The sequence below is a fragment of the Brachycentrus maculatus genome, unplaced genomic scaffold, assembly GCF_059751285.1.
Source record: "Brachycentrus maculatus isolate JH-2025_06_01 unplaced genomic scaffold, ASM5975128v1 h1tg000180l, whole genome shotgun sequence".
NCBI lineage: Eukaryota > Metazoa > Arthropoda > Insecta > Trichoptera > Brachycentridae > Brachycentrus > Brachycentrus maculatus.
Window position 1 is genome coordinate 1 of NW_028280931.1, and position 17,920 is coordinate 17,920.

A 17,920-nucleotide genomic window follows, 5' to 3' on the forward strand; every position below is an offset into this window, starting at 1 on the left:
GTTAGGTAATCAAATCATGACACAGCCTCCGAGATAGGGTCCACTTGATAACAAGAGATCTGTTACAAAAACAATTCAAGTACTCACTAAAAGAGCTATCAGATATTAAAATAAAACAATATTTTTTCGATTACCTGAAATTAAAAGTAATAGAACATAAAAAATGAATAATCAAGACTTCTTTAGTTTTTATAAAAGTGTGTAAATGTAACTTCATTAAATTATTATTTTAAATTCAACTTTTACAAAGGTGATTTCTTCTTCTAACGCTTATCCGCACCCAATGGTGAATAAGGCACTGCATCGTATTGAATCAGTGTTATCTTGATTGTTGACTTGCATGAAGGCAAGGTGATTACTCCTGTGCTTCAGGGATAATATTAAATAAATATAAGAGTAAAAATCAAAAATATTTATATTCAACCCCCCCTGGGAATTGAACCCGGGACCTCCAGAAACGTAGCTAAACACGCTAACCACGGAGGAGGAACCATAAATTAGGATTAAAGTTAATAAATATTTTTTTTTGAAATTAACATTAAAAGAAAGGTTCGACGTTTCAGATACTAATTAAGCTTAAAATAAATTAAAGCACAATTTAATTTTTCTTTTTGGTACAGTCGGCAATTAAACTTAAAAACGTGGAATCAGTATTACCCAAAAGTCATTATTTCAGCAAATAAACGCGCCTTTATAGTTTATTGAAAGATAATTTTGGATATTTACTTTGTATGTAAATGTTTGCACAATTTTAATGAAGAACGGTAATTTAAGATAATATTAAAAAAAAAAATAAAAGCGGTAGGGCCATTACATTTATGATTTATTTTCTAATGTTCTAAATATTTACACTATGAAAAGCGGTTTACAAGTTGAAATCATAATTTTCACTAGGTTTGCGTCTTTGGTGGAGTGTTGTAATACGTTACAGGATGTCGCTAGCGTATATAAGTATATTTCACTAAAATCACGCTGGACACGAGTTTAGTCAGCTAGAATATAGAGAATCAACAGAATATGAAAATGTTAAATGTCAGTTGGGTAAATTTAATAAAATGTTTTTTTTTGACATCTCATCAAAGATGAAGAAGAATATGAATGTAATAGAATATTTAATCTTCTTCATCTTTACAACATTTTGAGTGTGCCCAAATACTTGTTCACAAAATCTGGATTATCTCCAATTACAGGAGTTATTTTCATATTATTTTTTGATATCTCATCAAAGATGAAGAAGAATATGGAAGTCTGGGCATTTACGGGGCTTACGACCGTCATAGGCTGGTTTAAGTGATCACTTTACACACGTGTAACATTCACCAATTCTACCCATTATTGACAACCACACTTCTCAAATTCTTGGAAGTTCTATATATATGAACCAATTTAGAAACCTTGTTCATGAATCACTAGAACTTCACTAGAGACATCTATTGGTGAGATGTCAAAAAATAATATGAAAAATAACTCCTGTAATTGGATTACAGGAGTATATTGCAGCATTCGGCCATGTCTTATTTGACTGCATTTCATAGACAATTATCCTTTTTTTAAATATGTAAGTATTGTAAAATGTGCCCTCGGCACTGGAAAACTCAATAAGTGCACATTAATGTAATTTGTTATAATGTTATGTGTAATTGGTTACGTTGAGCTTTAAATAAATAAATAAAGAAAAGCTTCGTATAAAACGCTCAGGACCGTATTTTGGGTATTTTTATTGATCCGATTTACACGGATTTATTCAAAATATGATACTTCTTTAGTAATGATTTTGAGATTCCGATACATAATTTTACTATCAGTTCCGATAAATATTCTTGTCATAATAAGTAAATTGACTGAAAAAAATTGTAGTAACTTAAGTGTCATAATATTTTGAGTATCAAATCATTGGATTGTATTTTATTGGAATAAAAGTGCCTTTTGCATCTTCGCAGAAAACAACTAAATGCAAACAATTTTTTTATAAAAAATATTTCGTTTACATATGTAAATAAGCAACCATCATTTTTCTCTATCCTTGTTCATAGATGATTTGGGTAGGTACTGCATTAGATGCATGGTTATATTGGCACTGTATTAGATTAGATTTCTAGAAATAAGGATATGTAGAATAAGACTACCGTTGTTGAAAAAAACCAAGTCACAAAATTGTTTAATGTTTGAGGGTTTGAAAATGTATGATGAGCTGCCTGAATGTATGAAGAATGAAAAGAGTCTGAAAGAATTAAAAAATAAAGGTTTGGTTTACTGTAAAAAGATGTAAATATAAATAAATTTATATAAATATATATATATATATATATATATATATATATATATATATATATATATATATATATATATATATATATATATATATATATATATATATATATATATACATATACATTTGATGTTAGTTAAGTGTAAATAATAGTTCATATTTGTGTAATATAAGCTAATTAAACAAATATATGAATATAGATTTATGGTTTCAGTTTTTCGATACAATAATATTGAATTATTTTAGTTACAACCTATTTTGGTGCCTACTGTATCGAAAATAAAACCAGAATTTTCACGAATTGTAGGAAAATGTGCGAGTAAAAATAGCACGAATGCAAAAATAGATAAATTTACGCCCTTTTTATTGTATAATTATAACAATGTGAATGTTGACGTTTAACCTTTTGCTGATATTTCAAAATGTTATAAAACCAGTGGAGGCCTGTCTGAAAAATAATTCAAATCCAAAAAAAGATTGCGGCGGCTTATTGAATGTTTTGTTGAAGTCCTCTGCTGTAGGATGACAAATTGGCTGCGGGGGTGGGGGGAGAAGGAGGGGTAAGGGGAAAGTGGAGGTCAAAGGTCATCAATCATCCGATACGAAACTCGAGAATGTTTTGGAAATGGCACTGAGCTTGCTACCATAATGTTATTATACTCCATTACGTACTTGGTACGTTATCTCCCTTGCGGTCGAGTTGGAAACTGCTGTGGATAAAATAATACTCGTGTTTCGTAAATTTCGTATTCACTTTTTATAGCGTCTGCTCGTCGGACCCAGCGCGGGAGTGGGGGGTAAACCGCCCGCTACGAGAGCGTCCATTGGTCTACCTGGGTTTGAAACTGACAGAACCGTCACATTATCCATTATATATACATTATCCATCAAAATAACATAAAATAGGCTGAAATAAAATATAAATGAAATCAACCGTCTATAGCTCTGTCGTGAACATCGGTTATAAGTTCATAGCTTAGTTTTTCCATATATATACATATATATATATATATATATATATATATATATATATATATATATATATATATATATATATATATATATATATTTACATATATATACATATATATATATATATATATATATATATATATATATATATATATATATATATATATATATATATATATATATATATATATATATATATATATATATATATATATATATATATATATATATATATATATATATATATATATATATATATAATATATATATATATATATATATATATATATATATATATAAATATATATATATATATATATATATATATATATATATATATATATATATATAAATATATATATATATATATATATATATATATATATATATATATATATATATATATATATATATATATATATATATATATATATATATATATATATATATATATATATATATATATATATTGTACGTATATAAATATAACGGATTTTCCGGACAGGATTTAAAAATGACGTCTTGCAAGAATTTTTAATTAATTTAACATTTTTAGAAAATATTGACATCAAAAATGATTTACTGTTCATAAAATAGTTTTACGAGAGCCATAAAATATGGATGTAATTTTAGTGATCTTTCAAAGGCTTAAGTGAAAATACACGATAAGGTTCTTTCGTGAGAAAACCATTCGTTTTTCAACTTTAGAATTACAAACAGATAACAAAAATAGAGATAAAAAAAACAGCTCTCACAAATGAGATGCATTGAAGTCATAAAAGATTTACCGTTATAGATATACGAGTGGTCCAGTGGCTATAGAATTTTAAATAGAACTAATAAAATAAAGTATCTTTTTCTAAATCCAAATCCATTTCTTTTCAATTCTGAGTTTTCTTAGCCTCCATTAAATGTTATTTATGTCTTTTTTTAATTTGGGACTGAAAAAACTAAAAACCTAACTTTTTGGAAATCTAGTACCCTATAACTTTAAGGAAAATGTGTTCAATTCGAGAAAAGTATGTATTACCTCTTCATCTTTGATTATGTGTCAAAAAATAATATGATAACTCCTATGATTGGAGATAATCCAGATTTGTGAACATGTATTTGGACACACTCAAAATGTTGAAAATAAATTAACTGGTCAAATTATAAGCTAAAATATTAAAAATGAAAATTATATTTTCTGGCGTTTGTCATGTATGTGATTATTTTCATTATTTTAAAAGGTTCTTTTCATCTCACCAAAAGATGTCTCTAGTGAACTTTTAGTGATTCAAGAACAAATTTTCGAAATTGGTTCATATATAAACCAGTATAAAACGGTCGTCAGCCCCGTAAATGCCCATACTTCCATATTTTTCTTCAACTTTGATGAGATGTCAAAAAATAATCCCTCTTCTGTCTAAGCGGCAAGGCTATGGAACCAATAACTGATGACTTTCAAGGACCACTTGAATTATTAATATATGGTAAAACATTGTAATCGTAAAAATCCGTCATATTATCCTTTCGTTGTGGTACCCTCCTTCAACTTCTTACCATATTCTACTCTCTTTACCTCATATGATTCTGATTCATTTACAGTTTTATAATTATTGTTTCGTCATATTTATTGTTTCGGCATTTAATTTGTGGTAAGATAAGATTAAATTTAAAATAAAACACTTTTTTTACCATTTGAGTGTTATATTGTTACGACTAGTTTCAGAAGCATCTATAGCTTCCAAAACTAGTCGTTCAAAATACAACACAATTAGTAAAAAAGTGTTTTATTTACAATTTACTTTAAAGTTTCATGTAGTTTTAATTTCGAAAATTCAGACTTCAACAAAATACATAGTATTTTTTTCGTTTTCACCAAGGAAAAGCACTATCTGCCCCTTGAGATACAAATCTTGACCAGTATTTTAAGTTGATCGAAATATATTGCTTCCTACACCGACAATGTATTCCGTTTTTACAAGAAGCTTATTATATAAACACATGAATAAAATAACATTAAGTCGATCCAAACACCACCAACGGTTTTTTAAATAATTGTTTTGTACTTAAAAGTTAAAGTCAAGAGGTTTTAAACGATTTTAAAAGAGTAAAAATTTATTTAGTAAATGTGAACTTCTGACATTGATCCCACTTACAGTATTTTATCTCGAATTTCATTCGAATTTACTCAAAAATCCCTATATTAAAAAGTTTTACAATTATTAAGTAAAATTATTCTCGTCTTCCATGCTATTATAACGTACAACTGAGTGTCCCGTTTACATACTCATCCAGGCCAATTAAAAAAAAACGCATTTACTAATATTTTACAAATAGCTGGAGCCAAATCTGCCTCATGTATGTCCTGAAATACTTTTGTATCTTCCCTCCTTTTATTATTATTGCAGAATTTTGGTAAATTGATCGAAGTATCAGAAGAGGCACCTGCTCCCATCACCCGATATATTACAGCGATGGGGAGGCAGGGAGGCCTAGCAAAATCAGACGACTTTTGGGGAAATTTCTTTGTTCGACAGTTCTCGCTTTCGGAGCCATCTTCGGTGAGTTCATCAACCCAGGGGTATTGCTACCCTCCTAATAATTTATGGCTGTTCATGTGTAAGTTTCATACAAGTTTTCTCTTTGGAACAAAATACGAAGACACTGCTAATCCCAACAATCGCAGATATTGACACCTGTCAGGTTTTAAATCATAGAAGTTAACCATATAAGGCACCTAAGTAGATACGTGATTCAATAAAATATACTGGTCTGAAAGACTTATTTGCGAGTTATTTTGAAAAATAAAAGTTTACCATAGATACTAAAATAAATACGAGATTGAATAAAGTATACAAGTACCTGTCTAACAGATTCGTTTGCGAGCGACATTGATAAATAGAAGTTAACCAAAGATTCCCAAATATAATAGATACGTGATTTAGTAAAAGATTCGAGGACCTACCTTTGATAATTTTTTTTTCTTATTTGAACATATTATTTAATGTGTTCGAAAAACAAATAAAATTTTTGGTCGATTTTTTTTTGTTTGTTTTATTATCAGCTTGGCAAAATTGGTCTGGTTTTATGCATTATACATGATATTTGTAGTTATATTATTTTTAGATTTGGCGTTTAATTTATAGAACTTCATTTGAATATATATTAAATATTAAAATCAAACAATGATTTTTAGAGCCTACAAAATTGTATTTTATTTTTAAAGACACATAAAAATAAAATTTGTGATAAAGGTTTCGCCTTGTTATGGCATTTTAAAACAACTGCCAGTAGTTTTAAAATAGTTTGTAAAAAATAAAATGACGGTAGTTTTAAAACCCATTTTATTAAAAAAAATGTTTTTAATAATAAAATACAATTAAGTGGACTCATAAATCAGTGTTTTATTTTAATATGTATAAGTCGGGTTGTGGGCCCCGTGGTTAGTGTCGCGGACTCTTAAGTCAGAGTTTCTCAGTTCGAACCCACTATATCACAATTTGATACCTATTTCTAATAATGAGCCGCTTAGACTCACAGAAATAGGATGAAATTGAAATATTTGTGTGAGTAATAAAAACATAAATATTTCTCTTTTTATGAAAAAAAATATCCCCACTGATTTTTACAGTCTACTACACTGTTCTTATGATTATTAAATACACGTTAAAATGTTAATTTGTAATTATTGTTTCGCTTTATTTTGGCATTTTCCAACTACTGTCAGAAGTTTGAAAATGCCATAACAAGGCGAAAAAATTATCACAAATTTTATTTTTATTTGATTTCAATAATAAAATACAATTTAGTGGACTCTTAAAATCATTGTTTGATTTTTAAATTTAATAAAATTATAAAATAATATTATTATATCGGTTGGCAGTGTTTTGCAGTATATTCGTAGAATTCAATTAACAACGTTGATTCGTAGGTAATAATATTTTCGGAATTTCTTTATATAAATTTTCACATTTTTAATAACAGCATAATTTGATCAACCCTCCACCCTCGTTCAGTGTGATCTTTACAGAATACTCCGACAGGGGACTTGAGAACATTGTTCAGAGGGGTGGATAATTGAAAGAAGACAGGTGCAGAAGAGAACTTATACTTAATAATACAACAGGTACTACTTTAACGATTCTATGCCTCACGTTAAAGACTCCCACGACACTATGAAGGAAACGCTCACTGTCCAAAACACGCAAAATACTATTTCACGGGGAAATAAACGACAGGCAGGTTATATAAGAGAAGGTATTTACTTCAACTAACAATTCTCTGACTCCGACCTTTGTTACCTCGACTTAAGACTCCTGTATATTGCATGATACATAACACCGCTCTCCCTACTTGCGTCATCTCGACCTACGGCATCTGTAACGTAGAATTATGAACTAAAATCTAAAAATGAGTTTTCTTTTGATGACAAAATAAAATTAACATAACAAAGTTATGTGAAATATCAAACATATGTGAGAATTGTCTCTAAATAATTTTATAAACAAATTCTCATCTGATGGCAAAATTCCACATCTATCAAAATTACTACCAACTTACGAAGAAATCCAATAACAGAGCATATAACTAATAGTTTTATTGAAGCGATACGGATGTTCAATAATGGACAAAATGGTGAACCTTACACAAGTATATAAAATCATCATTTAGTCTAGCCAAATGCCAGATCGTAAGCCCTAAAATGCTCTGACTTCCATCTTCTTTCGTGTAAAATTAAAAGATGAGAATATTAACAGTGTGTGTAAATTTGTAACTAATTCTCTCATATGCATATCAACATATGAATAAAAGTGCATAATTGATAAAATTTTGATATCTTTTATGTTGAGGTAATTTATTTTCGTGGAAAGTTTGAATTGAAATCTGTTTTTAAGCCCAAAGCAACGCAGCGGCCAGAATTTCTCCCACATAGCTTACAATTGGAAATAAATTAGTGGCCATTCGTTTTTATTGCTGCTGGGGGAGATGAGGGAAGTTCGTGCCTATTATTATTTGTCAAAATCCCATTACTGTTAATGTAGCTCTTGATGGCTGTCTCACACCTGTCTGAGTAATACAACTCGGTAATAATTTATATTTTAAATGCAACTACGTAAATTTATGTGAATCTTAAAGAAAAGTAATGACGATGCATTAAGTGAAATGTGAAAATATTTTATCCATTTTTAAAGCCATTGCTTGGAAAATATAATATAATATTGCCAATTTTCACAATTTATTTTAAATACTGTTTGTTAATGGATTAATGATGCAATATTTCCCATAAAACGGTCCAGTTTTGACATTTTCAAGCGTTTTCATGCATATTATCATTATCAAGAGAACATTTTTCTCCTCTGTCATTACAGTTTATTTATTATATAAACCGTCCTATCAAAATAATTCTGTAAATGTTAGTTATTGATTATAAATATGAATTCATCTGAATATGAAATTTTTAATAGCAACATTTTTCTACAAGTAACCTATTATTATTATAAAAAAAATTTACAAAAATTTTAAGGGATTGTTAATTAACAAATACGTACATTCTACGTTTGAGTATGGTTATAAAAATGTGTGTTTGTGTGTGTGTGTGTGTGTGTGTGTGTGTGTGTGTGTGTGTGTGTGTGTGTGTGTGTGTGTGTGTGTGTGTGTGTGTGTGTATATTAACATAATGTACATATACTGTTTTTGGCTCGATACTCAATCCATGGTATCCACATTGTATTTCAAATGAGATTAACTTGTTATTTTGCCAACGTATATCATATTTCAGTATCGAGAAAGAAAATGAAATGGTTTGTTAAATATCTCGAATAATATACATACATTTATATTAGAATGATAAAGCAGCCATTCCATTCATGGAACGTATCTAAGAAAATGCGCTCGTTCGACCGTGTAACTCGTTCCTAACTCTATTTCCCCTATACGTTTTGCTTCCTTTCATCTGTATTTTTCCTCTCTCTATTATCCTCCAGTACCCACTCGACAATCGATCCCTCCTTTGCGGTAATGCGAGCGGGAGACTTCTCTCTCGCTATCGGCTTTACTTATGTCCCGAAATTACTTCGGCCAGTGTCGCTCTATCCCGGCCTCCTTCCAGCACTCAACACGGCTTCTTACCCCTTCCAGTATTCGTCCTTTGAAATATTACCAATCAGGCTTATTTGTTTGGATTTTAAGTAGGTACTTACCCCGGATTATGGAAAATATTTTATTTATTTTAGAATTTAATTGAACAGTTTGATCAAGTTATAAACATATCGTTCACTCTTTTCAATAAAGTCATATATCAATAAACTTGATTTTTCAGGAGATCGTTTTTAAAGTTTAAGAATATGATAAAATGTATAAAAAATAAATATCAAGTAACTTATCGAACTTTTTACTGTACTACAAACCTTTTAGGTAAAACTTAAAGCTTTTTTCTCCATTTGAAAAATATTTAGTTTATTTAAAAAATAATAAAACAATACATTTTTTCCGAAATGCAAAAACAACACTTCCTGCCGTAGCGGGTAAATATTAAGTTAAAAATATGCCGCTTATGCTGAGATATAGTACATTTTCTGGGCATTTCGAAAACATGCACAACCGAAAATTGACGACTTTTGATACATGAAGTTGTTGAAAGGAGTGAGAGATAATATCTCTCACTCCTTTCAACAACTTCATGTATCAAAATACACATATTGTGTGTAACTTGGTGTAACTGTAAAATTAAATTCTCAAATAAAGAAAATATTTGGCATAATCTGGGGTAGGTACCTACTGAAAATGAAAACAAATAAACCTATTTGATAATTTTTCAAAGGGCATCTACTGGAAGGGGTAAAAAGTACTCGTTTATATGAGTATTTCAAAATATATATGTTCTTGTACACTTATAATTACAAAATTCCACATTTGTAAATATGCATGAAAGAGGGACGGTAGGGAGGAAAGGGGAAAAGGGAATGATCAAGTCAAAGACAAATTGTACGAGGGACACCACGATATCAATGTCTACTTACAATGGTAAATGATTTCAGCGCTGACAACGTCGAGTTGTACATCAAAATAATATGAAGATTCATCGTTAACCCATTTTGATGAACGATAAACATAGGAGCTTTGTTTAGAGTTAAGGTATCAGTTATCTTGGTGATTCGACTGGGAACTCTTAAATATATTTAAAACATTATAAGTGTCCACAAAAATCTGGATTATCTCCAATTACAGGAGTTATTATTATTATTTTTTTTTGATATGTCATCAAAGATAAAGAAGAATTTGGAAGTCTAGGCATTTACGGGGCTGACGACCGTCATAGGCTGGTTTAAGTGATCACTTTACACACGTGTAACATTCACCAATTCTACCCATTATTGACAACCACACTACTCAAATTCTTGGAAGTTCTATATATATGAACGAATTTTTAAAACATTATTCTTGAATCAATAGAACTTCACTAGAGACATCTATTGGTGAGATGAAATTGATGTCTAGGGTTAAGATTCCATATGAAAAATAATGTGTTTACTTCATATGTAGTGAATATAATTATAACTCTACTTCTAATAGATTTATATTATCCACTGACACTTCGTGATGGAATTGCATTTTAATATGTTATTAGATTAAAACCAATATTTTAAGCTTTTCCACTTTATTTAAATAAAGTGGAAAAGCTAAAACTATTGATTTTAATATAATAATATATTAACTCTACGTCTAAATGTTTATTTGGAATGTTTGTCATTTTTAACCGGTTATTATATTATCAGGAAATTAATGCGACTTACTCAAACGAAAACTTTTATTTTATATATTAATCTTACAGTAAACAAAGGTTTAAAATGTGATTGGAGACTATGAGCTCATACAATGAGACTTTTTTTAGCGTCCGATGTCATATCTAAGCCATTAGGCTTATATTATTACAATCGGGTGTTTTCATGGATAAATCTTTTTAATTTCGAAATGTACATATGTACGATGGCGTTAAAATCTTTTTTGAAATTTTGAACTTAGCTCAACTTCGACCTACACTTTCTTCAAAGCTCGCAACTTTCTTTCCTCATTAAAATTGTGGCAAGAAAATGTTTATCTTGTAAACGTAAATAAATGTCGGATGCAAGTTGGAAAACATGACGGTAAATATTAATTTATCGAATTGATTTAGAGAAAGTCTCCGCTAAGGTAGTGAAGAAGTTGTGTGGAGTATTCCTATTGACAGATAAGATCTAGTGCGTCGCCTGGAGACTTAATATCGGAACTCTTTCCGGCGAAACTTTCGCGAAAAGGTGGTTTATATAATGTTAGCTTTAAGACTCACATATCATAGTATAATACTTACTTGCAAAATTCGTCTTGATGGCTTAAAAGTACTTACATGGAATGAAACACAAATAAGATACAAGTTGAAATTGATAATTTGATTATAACTATGACTGTTATCAATTGTTACTCTGACGATTCAGGCAGGGTTAGGCAGAGAGGCTGAAATGATTTTGCATGAAGCTATGAATCTATGTTAAGACAGGCAGGTGCGTCTGTTCCAACATACAAATAAACAAATAAACAAATGAATAAATGAACAAATAAACAAATGAACAAAAAAACAAAAGATTATTATTATTATTATTTCTTATTTGTAAAGATACATATATGAAAACACATTAGAATGAAACGTTGTATTAAAATTTCAAACCAATTGGTTAACGACTTTAGGAGATTTAAGATATTGAAGTAAGGAATAATTTTATTTTTGTTATTGTAGATGTAGATTTTTTTTTAGTTTTAAAATTCTCAGTTTTGAGAAAAACTAGAACAAATAAAAATTTTGTATTTCTTGATATTTTATTCTTGCAGATAAATCCTACTAAACTTAAATTAAAAATACGATATTAAAAATTAACATTTTTTATATGTACATTTATTCAAATTAGATTTCAATTTCAAATTAAAATAAATTACGTCACCTACTCAAAAGTCAAAATATCAAATCCTCGCTATGGCAATTTCATTTAAAAACAATGTTTTAATTCTAACTAGAAAATGCAACAATACGCTTTCTCTACAATTTCAGTTGAAAATTAGTGTCCGCGTGGAGCGTGCTGCTTCTGTAAAATTTAAAACATTGAAGTGACGTTTTTTACCGATAAAAAATTATGTGAATGAAATATAAAATCAACAACGATTTATGATTCCACAAGTGAAGTTTGTCTTAAAACTATTTTCAATTTGTTTGTTTTTTTTTGTTTTCGTTTTGGTGATCACCTAGTAAGTACTTACTTACCTAGTACCTACTTACTTCGGAACTTTCCCTTCATATTATTTCAAGTTGGTACTTGTATTCCTTATTTAAACGCTTCCAACTTTTATTGTTGTTTTCCATTTAGTTACCCGGTATCCGTTGTACTAAATAAGTTGTGCTCGCCTGTGTCTGAAATCATTATTATTGAATTTTAAAAAAAAATGTTTCCCGTGAAAACCTTAAGTTATTTACTATTTGAGTGTTTGGTGAATGTGCGTAAATCAGTTTATTTTCCGTGTGTGTTTGTGATATTCCTGGTCTAATAATTTAAGTGGTCAACTTCATCGTTTCCAGATGGTTAAGAGGAATTTTGCTGTGAAGATGAAGGTTGGGTGAGTCATTTTCTTTAATTTATCTCCAATGACCATCTCATTTCCGTACGTTGAAGAGTAAGCTCGGGCCTGAAAATGCTCACACTTTGCGTACTTCATGTAATTATTATTGTGTAATTTTTTACAGGTTTAAGGATGAAGGTTCTAGAGTCTTGGGGAACTCTTTGGCCTTTATTAAAGAATTTTAATTGTATTGGCTATTAAAGAATCTTAAAAGGTGATTTTTCTGTAATAATTTTTTATTTCCGCTTATATATCGTTACTCTCACGTTAACTATCGTCAAACACAAATCAACAAATTTGAATTTATCATAAAATATTATTTTATAAGTCTTTTATTATTAATCTTTATGTTTATCTTAATGGTTTAAGCTAGATCGGTTTTTATTTTCTGTTTGTTGTTTTTTAAACATATTTTCTATTTTGTCCGAAGTTAATAATAAATTTTTTATGTTTATCTCAATGATTTAAGCCAGATCGGTTTTTATTTTCTGTTTGTTGTTTTTTAAACATATTTTCTATTTTGTACGAAGTTAATAATAAAATTTTTATGTTTATCTTAATGATTTAAGCTAGATCGGTTTTTATTTTCTGTTTGTTGTTTTTTTTTAACATTTTTTCTATTTTGTACGATTATCAAGGATACAATTGAAAAAATGTAATTAAATTGGGTCTTTCTTTAATATTTTTTCTTCGTTCTATAGTCTTATAAGTACTAGGCATAATTAACGCCTTATTAAAGATTGATTTTCTTTATTTGTATTTTAATTAAATCTTGTTTATTTATTTTTACAATACGTATTTTATTTTTTAATATCTCTCACTAGGCAGAACACGTGACGAGACGCCTATTTACATAATGAAAAATATTATTATGAAATTACAAATATAACGACATAAGATATAAAATAATGTAATATAAGCCAAATATGTACAGTTTAGCATAGTGTTAAAATATTGCAACATAAAATATAAAATAACGTAATAAAAACAAAATAAGTTCAGTTTAGTGCAGTGAGAAATTTCCAAGTATGCAACAATAATAATATGTTAGCTGATTTTATTTAGGTGGGGTGATCAACTTTAAGCAACTCTTGTGTCCCATATCAAGAAGTAATTTTTTTACTTGTTTTTCCAGCTTCTTTCTATTTACTTCTAATTTTATTTTATGTTGCGCAATATTGTAAAGTTTGGGTGCCAGTAAAGTACGTAATGTTTTAAACGTATAGACTTAAAAATAAACATAATATCTACTTGAATATAAATTTTAAATAAAAAAATTTAGTTTACTCTATCATGTTCTAATACTTCAATGTAAAAATACAATGTTCTTAAGATAAAAATTGTCGTAAAATAATAAGAGAATTTATGTGAATTAATTAAAGAATTAATTAATTGAAGAGCGCCTGTTTAAATTTTTCACTCTACAATTTTCTACCTATGTTAGGTTGTGTATCATCATCGTTTAAATACAACGTTAGGTTGGTTATTAATTATGTTTGCGAAAGGTGACAAATTCTGCTCTTCAGATTAAGTGGAGAGTTGCAATATATTTTATTGGACAGATGAGTCAGAAAGTTAGAGCAATATACTGTGAGAAAAGAGGAAAAAATTGTACAAGACAAACGAACCGCTAAGATATTATACGAGATCCTTAATATTGTATACGAGAGATTGTATAATATTTTTTCATTCATTTTTCAAACCCTAATGGTGCATAGGGCACTGCATCATATAAACGCAGTGTTATCTTGATCGTTAACACATGAAGGAAAGGTGATCAGCCCTTCGCTTCAGGTACCAGTCCAGGATAATATTGAATAAATATTAGAGTGAAAAACTCACTTATATTTATTTGAACCCCCCTGGGAATCGAACCAGGGACCTTCAAAACGGTAGCCGAGCATGCTGACAATTACACTACGGAGGCGGACGAATAATATTTTAGCGTTGGTTAATTATTGCATTTTGCGTTTATACGTTAGATCACCAAGAATAATAAAACGGTCAAAATGATTCGCATTGATATATCCCGGTTTGTTTATAATACTTTCTCTGTTTTTACACGAAGCCAAAACTTTGCGACGTCATTTTTATAAGTCATTTTTCTTGATTCTATCATTAGAAATATATATATTTTTTATAAAGTACAACAATATGATATGAATACAATATGAATACATCAAGAATGGTGGCAAAATAGTTCTCACATGGTTACATAGGCTCTTTAACCGGTGTCTAGAGGAGAATTATACTCCCGTCGATTGGAGAAGGGCAGTTATAATGCCTCTTTACAAGGGGAAAGGATCTAGGGTGGAATGTGGAAACTATAGAGCAATCAGTCTATTGAGTGCTGTTGGTAAAATGTATGGACGAATCCTCATAGAAAGGGTAAGAACCATAACTAAGGATAAAGTGTGGGATGTTCAGAGTGGCTTTATGAATGGGAGAGGATGTACGGATCAAATTTTTGCCTTGCGCGATATAACAGAAAAGTTTTTGGGAAAGAACCAAAAGCTTTTCTGCGCATTTGTGGATTTGCAAAAAGCGTATGACCGCGTTGATAGAATGAAGTTATGGAAGGTGTTATCTGAGTATGGAGTAAGCAGTAAACTCATCCAGGGCATTGCATCCTTGTACGAGGATAGCACTGCATGCATTAGGGTAAATGGCTCTTTTTCATCCTGGTTTGACATCTCTAAAGGTGTAAAACAGGGATGTGTAATGTCGCCTTGGCTGTTTAATCTATACATGGATAACTGCATGAAAGAGCTGAAAGGTTTGAATATTGGAGCAAGAATGAATAATTTGACCGTTTGTTGCCTTTTATATGCTGACGACGCTGTTCTTCTTGCCGATAGCAAAGAAGACCTGCAAACGTTGGTGACAAAAGTGTATAATGTGTGCAAGGAAAGTGATTTATTGATGAATGTTAGCAAATCCAAAATCATGGTTTTTGAAAGAGATGAATGTAGATCTGAGTGTGAAATATTGGTAAATGGGGAGATTTTGGAACAGGTAGATGATTTCATATATTTGGGTAGTATGTTTTCTAGGGATGGAAAGATTGATAAAGACATAGAAAGGAGAGTGAATGCTGGGAACAGAGTGAATGGTGCACTAAAATCAGTTTTAGCAAATAAAAATCTATCAGCGGAAGCTAAACTGGCAGTACACAATGGAGTTCTGGTTCCAACCCTTATGTATGGAAGCGAAGCATGGAGTTGGCAAAAGAAGGATGAAAGCAGACTGAATGCAGTCGAAATGCGATCCCTCAGACGAATGTGTGGCAAAACGATGTTTGATAGATGTTCGAATGATGAAATAAGGAAAGAATGTAAAGCTGAGATAAGCATTATCGATAAAATTAAGAAAAGTGTGTTGAGATGGTTTGGACATGTGGAGCGTATGAGCGAAGAAAGAACGGTTAAACAAATTTATGGAGCGAATGTAGTTGGAAAAAGAAGCAGAGGACGACCGAGGAAAACTTGGCACAATCAGGTATGTCAAATACTTGAAAGCGGCCGGGTCAGGAGTCGTAATAATCGTCGGGTATGTATGAGGAGATGCATGAATGTAGAAGAGGCAAAGAATGTTTGCAAAGACAGAGTGGTGTGGCGTTCGATTCTCTCTGCCTACCCCTGCGGGGAAGCGGCGTGATGGTTAGTTAGTTTTTTTTTTCAATATGATAGTATGTTATATTGTAACGAACCGGAAATTTGCAAGAAACGTTTATTCAATGTAGCATTTATAGAAGTATGTCCCGATCCCATTAATGGCCGTTTAGTTTCATTTTGATTGTGATGTGAAGTGGTTGTGACAAATAATTTTAATAGCATTTAGATATTGAAACGTTGCCAGATAATCCTCTTTTAGTGAAACTGTCGGCATCATTGTTTGTTACAGCTTACCGCTGCCGACCGCACAGTTTGACAGTAAAATATTATAATCTTAATGGCCGTCATAAAAACGAATGAATTCTGAATGGACTCATCAACTCTTTAATGACATTTCGCCAACTTGAAGAGAATTATTATTGGGAAATTTACATTTGAGAAAAAGTCGCATTATTAAGATTCCGTGACGTCAGACGCTCCCCCGCCGCCATTATTTTTCTACAGTCACGTCGCTGTCAGAGCAGAAGTCGAACTTGAAAAAAAACTTGATTCAAATACGCATTTGTTCTGCTCGCTTGGACATGTCCATCCTCGGGAGGAAAGTTCTGGAAGAAAAAAGAATTAAAATGGCGGCCCGCGGGGGCGGTCACGTGACAGCGAGAAACTTTTCCCGCCAAAATTCGGCGCCTTTCCAACAAATCACACCCTCTGGAGACGTTCTCTTGATTTAGATCGAGTAAAGACGATTTTAGAGTTCGACTAGAGTTTAAAAGAAGATTTTCTCTCGAATTGGAGCTGAATGGAAATCCGGGAGTCATTTTCCTCCCTATAAACTGTTTCCGCTCTTTTTTGTGACCGGGAAATCAAATTATTTAAAGATATTCAACGTTCGTCTTAAAGGGGGATTAGGAGTTATTTGTACAGCGGTTGTATGCTTCAATTTAAAACGTGATACTAAAGTTGGATTGAGTTTGCGAAATTCGGAATAAACATGCTTGTGTGTAGATACATAAAACAAAAGTACAATATATCCGTTATGACGTACGCAACCTTCTAGAAACGTACCTACGTTATGTGCTTGTCATCTCTCATTGTGCGAGATGAGTAAATGTGAATAAATTTCTATTTACAGCATTCTTATTTCTGCTAGCTATTTTGTAAAACGGGCTCTTTTCGTTTACAACATTCCTACGGAGGAGTATCAAAACAGAGAAGTGTTAAACACGATAGAGCGCTTGTGCACTACACGCATTTTTACCGTCCGGCAGTCCGGTTTTTAAAAATAAAAGCGACTACGATAGTTTAGCGTGGACGAATTTACGCGCAACGTGATCACGCACCGATGAAGAGCACCGATCCGAAGAAAGAAAGATAAAGCACAAGCCAATCCAAGCCAATCATCCGTTTTATCATGCTAACTGAAGTGACGGACGGT